We start from the raw sequence: 16,139 nt of genomic DNA on the forward strand, positions 1-16,139 counted from the left end.
TGCTCCTCTGTGTCTGCACCCTGGGAGCATGGAGGACTCAACAAAGAAACAATGGCTTCTGCCAGCACTTCTGTCTGGGAGAAAGCTGCCCCTCCAGTCCTTGCCCTGAAGTCAGACAATTCAGTTCCTCCCCATATGTCTCTGGTACCTTTAAAGCTGCTGCCCCAGCCCTGGAGGTCAGAGTGAGTGAGTCCATCAGCGAGTGAGTTTATGATCAGTCCCTTTAAGAGGAGCACTTGGGACACTAGCAACCCTCTGTCTCATCCAGCCACAATGTCCACTGGTTTTCACAGCCAGAAGTTGTGGGGACTTCTCTTCCCAGCACTGAAACCCTGGGTTGGGGATCCTGGTGTGGGACTGAGACCCCTCACTCCTCAGACGGGACCTCCACAGCTGAGAAGGCAAGGAACTGAGCTCAGATCTGAACTCCAGTCTATCTGATACCAACCCCAGGAAATATTATTTTTAGTGTTACATTATCTTCAGTATGTGCTAACTGCATATACAGGTTATTTGCATAGGATCAACATTGTTCTTATAAATAAGACTGATCATAACTAATTTATTGACCAATCTAAGTAAATACTACATACATTGTCACATACATACATTGTCCCATTGAATCCTCACCAAAACTCTAAGAAACAGGAGCATTATAATTGTCTCTATTTTGTGAATGAGGAAGCAGAAGTTTAAATCAGTTAAATAACTTGTTCAAGCTCACCGAGCTAATAAATGGCAAGATCAGCGCAAACCCAGCTGCCCTAGCACAAACACTCTATGAAAGTGTTAGGTTCCAGGGAATACTGGGGGACCTGATGTAGATCAGAACTGTTAATGAACAAAAACTGGTTTAAGGTCGAATTCCTGGGAGGGACTGAAATCGTAATTAAGTCTTGGTTTGTTGTGCTGGGAGCAAGCAACTTCACCTTGGGCCTTTCGTTTCTTTCTTTCTTTCTTTCTTTTTTAAACAAACCCTCACCCTAACCAACCATTTTATAAGTAAGTCACATTTCAACATTCTTACCAAAACAACACGCCCACTATCTGGTGTGAAATGAGCATTCTCTCCAGCCCTTGATAACTGTCAGGAGCTGTACAATTCAAGGAAGGGAGAGAAGAACGACAAAGCCCTTCATGTGAGCAGGAGAGGTCTAGAAATCTCTGAGATCATAAATGCTAACACCTCTCCAGGTATGAGTCAAAGAGTTCATTGAGAACTTCAAAATCCAGATAAACATCAGAACAGAAATAAAAATAACTATCTGACCTATGAGACACATAAAGGTTAATTCATATGCTTTCCCTGGGGTGGAGGGTGGTATGAAGGGGATTTTAAAATTATAATTAATTTTTACTTGTCTCCCAGTAATATATGCAAAACTTAAACTGTGCTAAAAGCTTATAATAAAATATAGCTGTCTCCAAAAAAAAAAAATCACCAAAACCTAATTTAGCTGTTTTTCCCCTCTGGTACCTACCATCAAATTTTCTAAATAATATGCTTACACTGCTACTTCTCAACTCACAGCTTTTAGTTTTGATTGATTTCCTGTTGATATGGTGGAGGATTTAGTTCTGTTACCCTTCCCTCTCCTTCAACCTCTCAAAATAATTATAACATACAAGTAAAAAGTATTGTTATGTTTCCTTTCTTAAACTATTTATTGTTTTTCCTTTATTAAGTATCTTCATTTTATGTGCCTATAATTGATTTTTTCAAATGTTCCTATAGGCCTACCCAGTGACTTTCAGTAATTTTTTCCAAATGCCCAGTGTTCCCTTGGTTCCTTCCCCTGTCCTCTCCTACTCCAGACCAGTCCTGGTCAGCCCTTATTCCTCCTGACCCATTCTGCTCTTTATGCAACAATTAATATTCTTGGATTTTCCTTCTCTACCTCCTGGCTGGAGCTCCTGTTTTTTGGACTCCATATCTTGATTTCTTGGTTTTCTCTCTGTTTCGCTGACGCACACCCTGCAATAACTTCTTATGAAAGGACATCTGGGAGGCAGTTTCATTTAGTTCTTGGCATGCCTAAAGAGTCTTTATTCTACTCGTACAGTTGGGTGATCATTTGCTGGGTAACGAATTCTAGGTTAAATGTCATTTTCTCTTAGAATTGTAAAGGCATTGCTCTACTCTTCTCCAGCATTTATTTCTGCTGGTTAGTCTGATGGCATTAGAATTCATCAACTTTTTAAAGTGACCCTTTCCTCCTTCCTCTCCCCACAGCTCTCTCCCACTCCTCCAGGGTCTTTCCGTTATTCCTAGAGTTTTGAAATTTTGTGACAGTGTAACTTGATGTGATTCTTCTTTTATTCATACTCTTTCAAGGCAATATCTTTGGGAATTTTCTTCCCTCTTTTTTCTCTCTTTCCTTTCCAGTACTGTTGATGTTTTAGATTATCTAATGGAAGCAAAATCTGTTGTAACCTTTCTGAAAGCAATTTCACAGGGAGTATCAAAAATCTTAGAAACATATGTATTTTGATTCATTAATTCAACATTTAAGAATCTCAAGGAGATGTTGAAACATGTTTTTAAAAATGTATGTTCAAGTGTGTTTTCACAACATTATTTACAATAGAAAAAAAGTGATACCAGCCAAAATTCCAAAATAAGGAAGTAGTTAAATAAAGACTTCTGTACGATTAAATATTATGCACAAAATGCAATTTTTAAATATCTTTTTGGATATGTCCCCTTGAGCACAGAAAAAAAAGCAAAAATAAACAAATGGAACTATATCAAACTAAAAAACTTCTGCACAGCAAAAGAAACCATCAAAAAATGAAAAGACAGCCTACTGAATGGGAGAAGATATTCACAAATTATATATCCAATAAGGGGTTAATGTCCAAAATTTATAAGGAACTCATACAACTCAATAACAAAAAAATAAACAATCTGATCAAAAAATGTGCAGATGACATGAAGAGACATTTCTCCAAAGAAGACATACAGATAGTTCAACATCACTAATCATTGGGAAATGCAAATAAAAACCACAATGAGATATCATCTCACACCTGTCATAATAGCTATTTTCAAAAAGTCAACAAATAACAAGTGTTGGCAAGGATGTGGAGAAAAGGGAACCCTCGTGCACAGTTGGTAGAATTGTAAATTAGTGCAGCCACTATGGAAAACAGTGTGGAGATTACTCAAAAAACTAAAAATAGAACTACCATACACCTAGGAGTTCCACCTCTGCGTATCTATCTGAAGAAAACAAAACCACTAATTCAAAAATATATATACATCCTATGTTCGTTGCAGCATTATTTACAATAGCCAAGATAAGGAAGCAACCTAGGTGTCTATCGATAGACAAATGCATAAATAAGATGTGCTACATACACACAATGGAATATTACTCAGCAATAAAAAAAAATAAAAACTTGCCATTTGAGACAACATGGATGGGCCTAGAGGGTATTATGTTAGGTGAAATAAGTCAGAGAAAGATAAATACTGCATGATTTCACTTATATGTGGAATCTAAAAAAAAAACAAAAACAAAAACAGACTCGTAGGGAACAAACTGATGGTTGCCAGAGGGGAAGGGATTGGGGGATGAGTAAAAAAGATGAAGGGGAATATAGACAATAATATTGTGGTAACTTGTTACTATGTGATGGATTGTAGTCTGGTGAACACATTGTAAGATACGTAAATGTCGAATCACTATTCTGTACACCTGAAACTGATACAATATTGCATGTCAACTATACTTTAATAGCAGTACTTTAAATGGCATTTATGAAGAAATTTTCAATGGCATAAAAAGTGTTCATAATGTATAGTTAGGTGAAAAAATTTTCCTAGGACTTAGAAGTCTATATACAGTATATTGTCAAGGTTGGGGGTAAAAATAGCCACAGAAAATACACTAGAGGGTATAAGGGTAAATAAGAAATAAAAACAAGAGGCTAATTCTTCTTGCTACAAACAAGGGAAGAGTCTTCTCTCCCCTCTCTCTTTTGTATTGGAATTGCTTTGTTCTTTTCAAATATATGTACATCTTTATAATAACCAGTCTCACAACTAAAGTTTTCATCAGGGACCTGGGAGCCATCTTTTTGTGCGGATACCTATTCTACTGAGTCTCCCCATCAGTTTCTATAAACCTTTCCTTTCCTTTGTGCTTTTAAGCCTAGAGGTGGTAGCAGTTCGTTTTGCTATTATACTGTGGGAACTAGGTCACTGCACTCATCCCTGTGTGCCTTTCCTAGCCCATACATTTGTAAATAGAATAGCCCTTTATAAACAACCATCTGTCTCTGGTTGAGCTCCCATACAGGACCCAGCCTATGGTTTCCCTAGGACAGCTCAGCCTTCTGGCTGTGGATGAACAAGGGCCACCTACTAAAGCTGCAAGCTCAGGGGATGCCAGCATGGTGGGCATTACAAACCCAGAGACCAAAAATAACCACATAAGATGGTCTGAATATAAAAGTTTCTAACTAGAAGTGGGTCTTGGTGGATAGTCTCATCCTGGGCTTGTAGCTTCCTTGACAAAGGTCAATTTTTGCCTTAAGTGAGCTTATCTATTATCTTTTTGCATCTAAGATAACATACCTTTGAAATTTCAGAGTAATCTTTTCCAGACCTCTGAGGGCACAACCAAGGGTACCAGAGCATAAGACCACAGAACCCTCATTTTTATCTCCTTCCTCCCACACCATCTCTTTGTGCTGTAAATGTTAATTGTTAACTATCCCGTACCCACCAATGTAAAAGAAGGATGTGTCTCTCTGTTTTGCTTTTTATCCAACCCCAGAGATTTCCTCACTTTGCTTTCCCCCGCCTCTTTAATCTACCACCAAAGGATTTCATGTAACCCTCCTCCTTTGATTCTCATGTATAAAGTAAGCTGCAAAACTACCATTCTCCGGAGCATTTTCTCAATCTGTTGAGATTTTGTTTCCTGGAAATTGTCAATTTTGCTTAAACAAATGCATTATAAATTCTCTACAGGTTTGGACATTTCTTACGTCCATATGGCCTTCTGAATACTGGCTGCTTCCCAGCCAGAGTGCCCCAGTGGTGTCTCATGCAATCTCCACCCTTGTAAAGTCCAGGCCACCACCTCCCTAACCTGTGTCCCTAACACTGCCATATCCAGCCTCCCCAGGGATGAGGACGCGGCTTTGGGCAGGCTCCATCATGCCCACAGTACCTGGAGACATGGCAGCTCTGCTTCCAACTCTGATCTGCCCAGGCCCACGGAGACTCTGGCTTTCCCCGGGGCTAGCCAGAGAGCCCAGGTTACAGAGCCCAAAAGCGCAGAGAAGTTGATGCCCCATGGGGGAAAAGTGACCAAAGAGACACAGGAGAAGAGAAAGAGCTGAGCGTTGAATTGCTTACCCTTTGATCGCACAGCCAACTGCTCCAAGAGGCAGTGGTTCCATGGGTCTTTAGCAGAGGTCCACATGACCAGGTACCAGTCGTACTTTCTCAGGAAGCTGTGGCCAGCTCAGTAACACACCGCTCTATATTTGCTTTCTCTCTCTCCCAGCCTCACTTCTCCTTTTTCCTTCACTGTGTTCCCTTGAATCACACCCCCATGATGGCAGTAGTGCGCAGACTTTGCTGTAGCCTCTGTTTTCTAAGGAAGGAGCTAAGGCCCTTTGGGGGTACGGGCTTTGTGTGGGCCTCAAACAACATTCTCACCCTTCCCAGCCAAACCTTGTCTCTACCCTCCTTGTGCATGAGTGTGACCCATAAAGACCAGGATCCCCACTTGAGGGCCCAGAGCGGGCCGGGGCAATGCAGGCTCCAGCCTTCCCTCACCTCTCTGGATTTGCATCCTGGCCTCTGAGGATTTCCCTTACCTTTCTGCCTTATTGTAAAAGGTATGTTTAAATAATTATCCAGCATCTTAGGTGTTCTATACCAGGAGGTACCTCTAGGTATTTTTGTGGTCTATTTTAACTGCAAAATTGCTTCCTTTCTCCTTTTTTTTTTTTTTTGTTGTTGTTCCTCTCTCCCTCATTTTCCCCCTCCCCCATCGGCCCACAGTCTCCATCCCTCCTAGGATATGACAAAGGTGTGTCTCTGGAAAGTTTCCAGACTGAATCTCTGAGATTCAAAGTTCTGTACCCCGCACCCCAGCCTCGGCTCAGGGCTCCATGTAGTGTAACCATAAGAGAATTTTATAAATCTCCTAGAACTGGATAGTCAGACACAGAGCAGATGGGCACACTGGTTATATAGAGCTGGACAGGTCCTGAAGAGGATGTGGTTACTCCTCCCCATTGTGCAGAGCAGGAAATTGACGCACGACAGGTAAGGCCTAAGCCCTCTAGCAAGGCTGAACCTGCTTCTCACACAGTTGCAGGGAGGGTTGAAAGGAAAACAAAAGAGCAATTTTCAGAATAGCTGTCAATGACCCCTCAGCCAGCTTAGGGAGAGCTCTTTCCTGTGGAAAGAGACACACACTGTGTCGTTTACTCACAGTGAAACTCCAAATGAAGTCCCCCAGTGGAACCCAGCTTCGGCCTTCCTGTGCCACTGTCCCTATTGTTCATAATCAACTACCCTGAGCGCATGGAGGGTCAGGAAACAGCATGTGCAGGTGAAGACGGAGAGGAATGAGTAGTTTCGTGACTCCTCTGTGTGCCAGCTGTCTGCTCGGGAGGAGAATTTCTGAAGGTCTTCTTGACTGTTTCTCTAGCCCAGGTGTCACCTGAGTGGTATTCCTGTGTGGCCGCATCACCCACAGTGCAGTGTCTCCAAATCCTCCCTTGGGGATCGGTGTCCCATGGGCAAAGCTGCATTCACACTCAAGAGGTGTCACACAGGTTTTCTATCGGGCCTCCAGTGAAAAATATATACAGTACAGGGGGGAATCTTGGCCACTTGTCTGGCTGTCTTAGCCTTTACCCAGAACATGAATGGGCCCCCTGGATAGTCCCCAGGGCACTGGACAGGCCCCACGCTTTCCCTCCCCACCAGGCCCTCTGACCTTCTAACTTCTGTGAACCCTCCTCCATCCAATAGCTTCCTCCTTCAGTTGTTTTTCTTTCTTTTACTTTTTGTTTTTGTTTTTGTTTTTTTAAAAAAATTAGTTTCAGGTGCACAAAACAATGTAATAGTTAGACATTTATCATTTATACCCCTCACACAGTGACAACCCCCCTCCCCCATCCACTACCCCTCTGACATCGCACACAGCCATTACATTTCCACTGTCTCTATTCCCAATGCTGTGCTCCGCTTCTTGTAAATATATATATATATATATATATATATATATATATATATATATATATAAACTTGTAGTTGACATTCATTATTGTTCAGCTTCAGCTTCAGGTGTACAGGGCAGTGATCTGCAGATCCCTTCTCTACTCCTGTGGTTTATCATTTTCGCCATCTTTGGCAATGTTGATGGGTCCATGTTACTGTCACTTCTGTGTGTTTGTGTACAAGGCAGAAGCCTAGCCAGGCAGGACTTGTTGTGAGTACCCATCAAGCTGTAGGATGTGCATAGACTCTGGTCTGCCCGCATAGGGCTGTCTCGTGTGAGGTGGGCAGGAAGGCTGCTGGTGAGTTAATGACATGTTCTCCTCAATTTTTCCTCAGAGCCTGCTTTTCAGACTTCTCTCCCAGGAGTCCTTCTGAGTCAGGCATTTGCTCTTCTGAAGGTGAGGTTTGCCTTTCTCTACTCTTACTCACATTCCTGCTTGTCCAGCTCGTCTTCTGCCAGCCTGGTCTGACTACAGAGCTGAGCACTCTCCTCGCTGGTCCATTCCCCCTGAGACAGGGAAGGGCAGAATGGGCACCTCCGGATGCTGTGTAGGGCCCAGTTCTCTCCACCTGGAGAGGAGGGAGGGCGACACCCCCTGGGCTTTACAGAGTTTACCCAGCCTCGCTGAGGCTCTGACTTTAAAGAAGCATGCTGGATGCAGAACTGGGAAGGGTGTCAGTACAGCACCGGGAGCTCACTGGATGAGGCCTAAGGCCAGCTTCGACACTCTTTTCAATGGGTGAACTCTGACTTCAGCTCTGTTTTCTCATCTCTGGCACAAGCTGAGAACACGCTGCTCACGGCCCAATGGGTCGAGGGTTAAATGAGCCTCCCACTAAGGCATGTCTGGCCCAGGGTCCGACTCGGATAGGTGCTCTTGGTGCCCTCTCCGGAACCGTGCTTCCCACCTGTCTCAGGCCAGGCCTGGGCCAGAAGTTCACGTGACAACCACAAGGGGGAGCCCCAAAGCTTCCGTTGAAGAAATAGTTCCTCTGACCAAATTCCCAAACCATTCCCCTGTTTGCTCTGCCTGATGCTCTCCCAGAGCCAGGAGGAAAGCCCGTTAGGGAGGAGCCATGGTTGCCCACCCTGAGTCTCTTTCTTTTCTTGTATGGACACCAGTCCTATTGAATCAGGACCCCACTCATATGACCTCATTTAACCTGAGTCTGCCCAGAAGGCATCTGCTCTGGGTTTGGTACCCTGGAGAGAAATGGCCTGACACTGAATGTAGGTAAATCCCTGGCCTGGGTGCAGTCCCTGCCCACCCCCCAACCTACCAGCTGGGTAGCCTCGAGTTCCTCCTCTAATCTCCCTGAGCCTCAGTTTCTTCACCTGAAAGGGCACATGTGGGAGTGCCTATAACCCGTGGCCGGAGCTGCACCGGCACAGCTTGGCTGACCTGGCCATTGTTCCCATTGGGTGGGTTGAACTATGTGGGATGCCCTAACATAAGGAAAGAGGGAAAACAGGCTTGCTAGCTGCCTGACCATGACGTTCCTACCTAAACATCACAGATGCTCAGACAAGGTCATTCCATAACCACAAAATGACCAAACACCCGCACCTCTGGCCAACATCAGTGAATCCTGCCTCTTTCCCAGAGACAACTCGAGCCTACTTCAATCCTGTCACCTTCTAGGTAAAATGTACTAAGACACACAGTTACCGAATGCCCCTGCTGCGTGACAACATGTCATCCAGAACTGAGCCTGCCTCCTCTAGCCCTCTTGAGACTCATCTAGCACAAGCCCAAATCCTATAAGAAGAACCTCCCAACTCCCCCGACGGAGACACTCCCTGGATCCTCTGGTATGTGTCCTCTTTTGCTGCAGCAGGCTAAACAAACCTAGCTTTTTGACTAGTGGTCGTCAGCCCTTAAATTCTGCAAAAGAATTCTACTCTGATTAATTGACGTCAAACTTGGTGTCCTAGTCTGCTCGGGCTGCCATAACAAAATACCACAGACTGGGTTGCTTAACCGACGGAGTTTACTTCTCAAAGTTCTGGCGGCTAGACGTCCAAGGTCAAGGTCTCGGCAGGTTTGGTTTCACCTGTGGCCTCTCTCCTTGGCTTCCGGATGGCCATCATCTTGCTGTGTCCTCACATACACACCGATCCCTGGTGTCTCTTCCTCTTGTACGGACACCAGTCCTGTTGAATCAGGACCCTGCTCTTATGACCTCATGTAACCTCCTTAGAGGCCCTAGCCCCAAATACAGTTACATTAGGAGTTAGGGTTTTACCATATGAATTATTGGGGGGACACAAATGCTCAGTTCATAATACTCGGATTTTAATTTTTTCTAAGCATCACAAAAAGGGCATTTGGGGAGGAAAGGGAGAAGATTGCCTGGGAGGGTGAAATAGAAAAGGTCACTGTCACTCAAAAATCCTTGCCGAGGGAGCAGCCTGGGATGGAACAGGACCAGAAAGAGTGAAGACAGTTCTAAGGGGACAAGGCAGCTGCACATCGTCAAAGCCCTGGCCCCCAGGAGAAGGGGACCACATTGAGCAGCTCCCTGATGTGGGAAGCCCTTCACCCTCTTGACCTTTGGACAGCATGGTCCTTCTCCCGGCATGCCCTGCCCAGGTGAATGCATCCACCAAGACCTCTTAGAAAAGCGTGTTCCTTCCTCCCTGTGTCCCCAGAACACAGATTTTTAGTACTCTCATTACACCATTTGGGACCTTCTTGCTTTGAGTATTAATCATTTCCTGAGGGCCCACACGTTCCAGGTACAGTGAGAAGGACTTTACAAGTGTCATTCCTAATCCTCACACCAGCTTTGCCCCATGGGTTTTATTGTCCTGGTTTTCACAATAAGGAAAGTCTGGCTCAGAGAAATAACTTGACTGAGGTTACCCCGCTTGAGTGGCAGAGTCAGGATTTGAACCAGGACAATGTGACTCCAAATAATTGTCACAAAACTACAACCCAAAGGCTTTCCAGCTTCACCTGCACATACCACTTCCCTCCCAAGAAAGGCAGCGGCCACAGGCGTTTTTGTCAGCAAAGCTATATGCTTTGAGTGAAACCAGTGAAAGAAGGGGTGTCCCTCAGCCAAAGATTGTCCATTGGCTGGGCCGTTGTGTCTGCTGATGGGTCGCCCAGCCGGATGCCCATGGCCTTGCAGCATGCTGGGGGACAAGCAGAGACCCCAGGAAGGGAAAGACAGAGCTCGGTGGGCAGAGGCAAGACAGGCCACTGCTGTATCCTTCTGATCACTGCCTGTTGCCTAACATTCTTTGCGCTGTCTCTTTTTGCAACCTTGAAGAGTGGAAGCCAAACAGAGACCATGGAGGGTTAGGGGAGAGACCCTGCTCCATTCATCTTTGTGCTGCCAGTAACCAGCCCTGAGCACAGGTGTGGCCTGCAGTAGGTGTTTAATAAACACCTGGTGAGTGATTGAACACGAGTCATGCGATGATGCATGGTGTGCATAGAGTGCAATGCAAAACAGCACGTGCAAATGACGACTTGTGTTTTGGACTAAAGGGACATGTTTGCTCAGTTTGCAGTGATCCTTTAACCTATCCACCTCAGCCTACTGAGGCTTAGAAATAATTCAACCCAAATGAGACTCCTGGAGGAAAATGACAGGCACATTTTTCCCAAGTATTTCTTTTTTTTCCAGCTTCATTGAGATGTGACTGACCTATAACGTTGTGTAAGTATAAGGTATACAGTGTCATGGTTTGATACACATCTATATTACAAAATGTTTACCACAATGAGGTTAGTTACCATATCCTTCACATAATTACCGTTTTGTTGTTTTGTGGTGAGAACATCAAAGCTCTACTCTCACAGCAGCTTTTAAGAGTCTAAGACGGTCCTGTTAATTACAGTCACCATGCTGTACATTAGATTCCCCGGAAAGTGTTCATCTTATAAATGAACATTTGTACCTTTGACCAACATCTCCCCATTTCTCTCACTCCACCCCCACCCCAGGCTCCTGACAACCACCATTCTGCACCCTATTTCTCTGAGCTTGATGTTTTTAGATTCCACATATGTGAGACATACAGTGTTTGTCTTTCTCTGACACATATTTTCGCATATGAATCACAGGTGGATTTCATTTACTTAAAAAAATATATATATCCACACTATTCAACACACACACAAGCTTTAGAATGTGACAAACTGTTGCCTCATTCACATCCTACATGCCCCATCGGAAGAGATATCCCAATCCAGGAATTATTGCCATGGTGCTGATGTACGCATTTGCCTTCAACAAATGTTGGCCTCTTTATGGAACCCAGAAATACACTTCAGCTACGGGATATGTCCTGGCTTCAAGAAATAGAACTTTTTAGCCTCTTTTGCAAGCAGGTTAAACTGACTTGACATTGTAGATTTACAAAATCTCCATCACTGACATAAAACACTTTTGAAAAGAGGAGTTTGAGTAAATTTCCCATTTAAAGCCTTTCAAAATATGGAAAGCTATGCCTCCTTGTTCCCAGTTCAGATTCGAGAAGATTCCCAATTTGTTTGAAGTGAAAACACTAATGGTTCTGAAGTAACCTGAGGTCTGTTTACCAAGTGGAATGTGGGAAATTTTGAAGTAAGACTTCAAAAAAGTAAAAAAGTAAGTACAGGCTGCTACTGGAGTCCTTCCTTCACCTTTGTACTTCATTATGAACAGCTTGGTTTGTATTATTGTTGGAATGACAGTGTTTGCGATAAAGAAGATCTTGGAAATGTGAGTTCAGGAGATCTGTCACTTCTACAGTCACAGATGCCACATATAAAATTATCCTGCAGGTGCCCTTATGCCTTGGGCAGCAGCCTTAACTGATGGCTTATTTTCAATAGCTGATCAATGACAGTGACTCAGGATTTCTGGAAATTATTGCCCCTAAGTACTGAGCATTATGTCACCCATACAGCGACAATAGGAAAAGCTGCTTTAAGGACATTGTTTGCCAGAGACAACCATTACTTAATTTTTTTCTTAAAGCCAATGAATGTTCCAGAACATCAGAAAGCCATAGAAACACATTCTAGGAATTCCTTATGTAGTTCAAAGGGCTAAAATGGACATTTTTTTATAATTCAAATTTGTAGTTAATTTACTCATTCTTCCATTATTCTCTATTAGTCATTTCTATGTTATTGGGAAAACATACCATATTTGGGGGGGAGAGCAGATTTTTTTTTTTTAATATGGTAAAGAAAATAGGTCATTGGGAACTACTCCCACTGGAACGCTTTGCCTGGTCCTGTTAGCTTTGTTCAAAGAGGAATGCTTTTGATCACTGTTGAACAGAATTTCAGAAACAAGCCTAGGAAATTGCAACAAATGATGCTAAAAATGTAAATGGGACAGAGGGAAATAGTAAATGGAGTTTATTTTGTCTCGATTTACTCCTTTCCAACTTTCTATAAAAGGGGAAAAGAGGAAAGAGAAACTTCTCTCTGCTTCTGAAAGCTCTTTGCACATTGCTATTGACTGACAGCCTTTGAATGCTCACTCGCTCCTCAATCTGTCCAATCTTCTACCAATTCTGTGCGTCCTCCTTTATCACAATCCCTCCTCTCTCCTCTGCCATCTTCTCACTGAGCTCTCTGCCTGCATTCCAATTCAGGAAGTTCAAGTCCCGACCTGGCCCTTTTCCAGCTGTGTGGCCTAGGACCCATTGCTTTCTTCTCCACATGTTACCATCTGAAATGGAAATAATAATACCTAATTTGAAGGTGAAGGTCAAAAAGACATATGGGCAATGTACCTGGCATGGAGAAGCATTTGATATATGTAGTTCCTTTCCTTTTATTCCAATAGCTTTCCCTCCATTCAACCGTTGGTTTATTTTTTTGACACTGTCACTTTTGTCATGTTACTCCCTAACCCTAGGCTTTAAACATGAGACGCAGCAGAGTATTCTGATTAACAGCTTAGACAAGGGTTTCTCAACCTCTATTTTTCATTATCATCCCCCAATAAGATTTTAGACATTATATTCTTTTTTAACTTTATTTTTGATTTTATTTTTCAATTACAATTAACATACAATATTATATTAGTTCAGGTGTACAACGTAGTGATTAGATATTTATATAACTCAAGAAGTGATCACCCCGATAAATCTAGCACCCATCTGACACCATACATAGTTATTACAATATTATTGATTATATTCCCTATGCTGCACTTTCCAGCCCCGTGACTATTTTGTAACTACCAATTTGTACTTCTTAATCCTTTCCCCTTTTTCACCCAGCCTCCCATTTGGCAACCTTCAAAATGTTCTCTGTCTCTATGAGTTTGTTTCTGTTTTGTTTGATCATTTATTTTGTTTTTTAGATTCAACATATAGGTGAAATCATATATTGTCTTTCTCTGTCAGACTTATTTCCCTTAGCGTAATATCCGCTAGGTCCATCCATGTTGTTGCAGATGGCAGAATTTTATTCTTTTTTTATGGCTGAGTAATGTTCAGCCAGAAGTGTTCTGGCTTCTGGTGTTCTGGTGTTCAGTAATGTTCAGCCAGAAGTGTACCACTTCTTTATTCATTCATCTATTGATGGACACTTAGGTTGCTTCCATATCTTGGCTATTGTAAATAATGCTGCAATGACCATAGGAGTGCATATGTTGTTTTCAAATTAGTGTTTTGGATTTCCTTGGATAAATACCCAGAAGTGGAATTGCTGGATCCTTCTTTGTCTTGTTACAGCCTTTTTTTAAAAGTCTATTTTGTCTAGTAAAAATATTGTCACCCCAGCTTTTTTATTTTTTCCATTTTCATGCAATATCTTTTTCCATCTGTTTTACTTTCAGTCTGTATGTGTCTTTTGATCTGAAGTGAGACTCTTGTAGGCAGCATATATGAGGATCTTCTTCTCTTATCCATTCAGCCACCCTGTGTCTTTTGATTGGAGTATTTAATCCATTTACATTTAAAATAATTGCTGATAGATATGTAATTATTGACACTTTATTATTCATATTTATCTTTCTTCTTCTTCTTCTTCTTCTTAAGAAAGTCCATTTAACACTTCTTGGGATACTGGTTTGGTGGCGATGAACTCTTTAGCTTTTTCTTATCTGGGATAGACATTATACTCTTAATCACCTCTCATGCAATTTTAACAACATAGACATACTTTCTATCTGTTAATATACTGTGTGCCTATCTGGGATTTCGACATAAAGGACAAGAACCAATTTTCACCCCCTTGGAGGAAATGTTACCCCACTGAGAATGCATGGCACAGAACATGAGACTTAAATGTTAAATTCAAATCCGGGCTGTGCCACGTATGAGCTGTGTGAACTTGAGCAAGTTATAAGACCTCTCCTTGCCTCAGTTTCTTCACCTATAAATGAGAATAAGAGTACCTGCTTCTGGGGTCCCTGGGTTACACGTGTTCACATGCATAGAGGACTTAGAACATTGCCTGGCACACAGCCATGCTGCATAAAGATTTGCTGTGGTCATCCCAAAGCTTCCCACAGCCTGTAGCATAAAGTGTAACTATCTTAGCCTGGCATTCAAGACCTAATCGTATCCGTACTTCCCTTTGCCATGTTTCTCCCACAAAACTTGACTCAAACTAAGTCTCCGGTCCTCACCTGCCTTGTATGCCTGTGCCTATCCCTGCCAGCTGGTCCCACCATCCTCATGGCCTCTCCACCATGGCTCTTGCTTCTAAACCAGCCCAGCACACCCTCATCCCGCCACCCAACAGAAATCAGGCTATTATCAGCAGTTACCGTCTCAATTAGAAGAGAAACTGAGGGTGATAAAGAACTTGTTTTCAAGTATAGGAGAGGAAAAATAATTTTCCCCCTTTGCTGGTTTCTGCCAGTTTTCCCAGGATCCCATCTGCAAGCTCTAAGCGAGTGAGTTGTCTCAAATGTTCCACCCAAATCACCAGGAAATGTAGGGGAGGAAAAATAATTTCCCCCCTACCCTTTTGAGGTCTTGGCTAAGACTTCATAAGAAAAGACAGATGAACAAGGGAAAAACAAACAGAAAGTTATTAACATGTATACCTCATGTATAGATGGGAGATGCCCAGGGAAAAATGAGTAACTTCTCCGGGTGGCTTAGAATTCAGGCTTAAATACCAGTTTAATAGGGAAAAGGCAGGAGGGGATGTAGACAATTTAGGGGAGAGTAAGTGATTTTCAAGAAAGATGAATGGGCCATTAGGAAAAGAGATGGAGGTATGATGGTTTGTGACAAAGTTGTGTGGGTGTGGTGTCAACTTCCATCTCTCCTGTGACAAGAGTCAGTTGTCTTAGTTGATGAAACTCGCGGAGAGGGGAGTTATGACAATTGTGTTCCTTTTAGAGGATCTGTCATTAGGTAGATAGGAGGAGTTTAGAGAAAGCCTCTCCCTGCATCTGCTGTTTTTCAAGTGTCTACAGCTCAAAATAATTGATATGTTGAAGTGGAATAATTTTGGGGCGGCACGTTCTGTTACCTTTCGTAAGAAACAGCTCAGACAAAGGGTGAGACCAAAGGGGCCAGGGAGGTAAGGAGTGAAGACTGGTGTAAGGAGTGGGGCAGCACCCAGAGTAAGAGGGCTGGGGAGGGGTGGACAGGGCTCCAGGGAGGAGAAGGGCCCAGGGCAGAGACAGAGACATCTTTACTGAGGCCCGTAGAGGTGTGGTGGGAGTGGGAAGGCGGCTGAGGCCCCCCTGTCTGGCCAAGTGTGCCATGAGTGCAAAGCTCCAACCGCTCTTTTCTTGGCCATATCTCAGGGTGGCGTTTGCAGTCTGAGTGTGGAGGTAATGTGTCCCTCAGGGCCAGAAACTCGCCTGCCCACTGCCTGCTATAAAGGGCCGCCTTCCCCGAGTTCTGAGTTCCTTTCCCATCATACAGCTTCTTCATGTACAGGTGTCCATCTGGGTCCAC

This window comes from Rhinolophus ferrumequinum, chromosome 17 (genome assembly GCF_004115265.2).
Source record: "Rhinolophus ferrumequinum isolate MPI-CBG mRhiFer1 chromosome 17, mRhiFer1_v1.p, whole genome shotgun sequence".
NCBI classification, from domain to species: Eukaryota; Metazoa; Chordata; class Mammalia; order Chiroptera; family Rhinolophidae; genus Rhinolophus; species Rhinolophus ferrumequinum.